This window comes from Malus domestica, chromosome 15 (assembly GCF_042453785.1).
Source record: "Malus domestica chromosome 15, GDT2T_hap1".
Lineage (NCBI taxonomy): Eukaryota > Viridiplantae > Streptophyta > Magnoliopsida > Rosales > Rosaceae > Malus > Malus domestica.
The window spans coordinates 55737083-55738418 of record NC_091675.1 but is presented as its reverse complement, the minus strand read 5'-3'; the positions used below and the strand labels follow the sequence as shown (position 1 = coordinate 55738418).

At 44.4% G+C, this 1336-nt stretch overlaps 1 pseudogene; it reads right to left on the bottom strand.

Annotated features, from left to right (window-relative positions):
- Window positions 1-353: 353 nt before the first annotated feature.
- LOC139192016 (small ribosomal subunit protein uS19x-like) lies at window positions 354-583 on the bottom strand (annotated as a pseudogene).
- Window positions 584-1336: the final 753 nt, after the last annotated feature.

Below are 1336 nucleotides of genomic sequence, written 5' to 3'. Positions count from 1 at the left end.
GGTGGGGTGTTTATTCCTTGCTTTTGCTTTCTCTTTTGCTTTCTGCTTTTGCTTTCTCTTTTCTCTTTTGGTAAATGGCAAACAACGCTTTCCGTATTGGTTGAGGAAGTGCGCAGGCAATTATCAGCTATCATAGCTAGGTTTCTTGGGTCATCCTTGGGAATATTTCTTTCAACCTTGCTGACAAGATCTGCCTCACCATTTAGCAACTTTCGTATATATGCCTCCTTTTTTTCTTTTTATGCTGTTTGAACACAAGCTGGTGTACTCCAGCTGTAAAACATGTAAATAATGTAAATAACGTAAATAAAGTGCGCATGCAATTGTTGCGGAAACAAGCTGAAATTCCGATGTCATAACAAAATATAAGGCGCTTTGGGCAGCTTCTTGATCAAAGCCATTGGCTTTCTATTCAAACCTCTCTGGAACATTCTGCGAGCCCTATAGCAGGAAAGAGCTTAACAAGCTCATCAATCGACATGTCAACAAGCGCATCCAAATTGACGCCTCTAAATCTGAACTTCTTGAACGCCCTCTTCTTTGGTATTCTTGCCCCCGCAACATCAGCCTCCACATCCGCCATGTTTGCCGAAGATGAAGAGAAACCCTAATTCGTAGAGAGGTCGGCGATTGGTGGAGTTGCAGAGGAAGTGGGTTTTCTCTATTCCGGCGACGGCGGTGATTGTTGCTGCTAGTGGAGTTGCCTGAGGCTAGCTTTGACGTCGCTGAAATAGGAAGAGAGAGATAGATGATATCGGGATTTGACTGAGGACGATCACTGCAAAAAGCTGATCTCGGCCATAACTTCACTGTTTTGTGGGGTTTTATGTCTGAGGAGCCTGGACTCGCTGGAAAGTTGAGATGACAACAGGTTTTTTGCGTTTAAGGAGCCTGTTTTTGCAAGGATGCTACCAGGTTGAAGGCAAGAATGGACGCCGTGGATGGGATGCCATCTGGTCTGCACACCCTTTCTCATCAATGGAGAATTGTTGCCATTGTTGCCACGACCAGTGAGGCCATCACAATGAAAAACCATCTCAGTTTCTTACTTCCCATTCTTCTATGTTGTGGATGATTTTTTGGGTTTTGATGTTGACTACATGAGTAAAGCCCCTCTGCTCTCCTAACCTGAGGTTATTGACACTCTCATTATCTATCTGTCGGTATCAGCTTCAGCAGTAAGCTCCGTTCTCATTCGAAAGGATGGTAATGTCGAACGGCTTGTCTACTACGCTAGTAAGACCTTACAAGATGCGGAGACACGATACTCCAACATTGAGAAATTGGCTCTAGCATTGGTCATGTTTGCTCGAAAACTTCGCCCTTACTTCCAAGC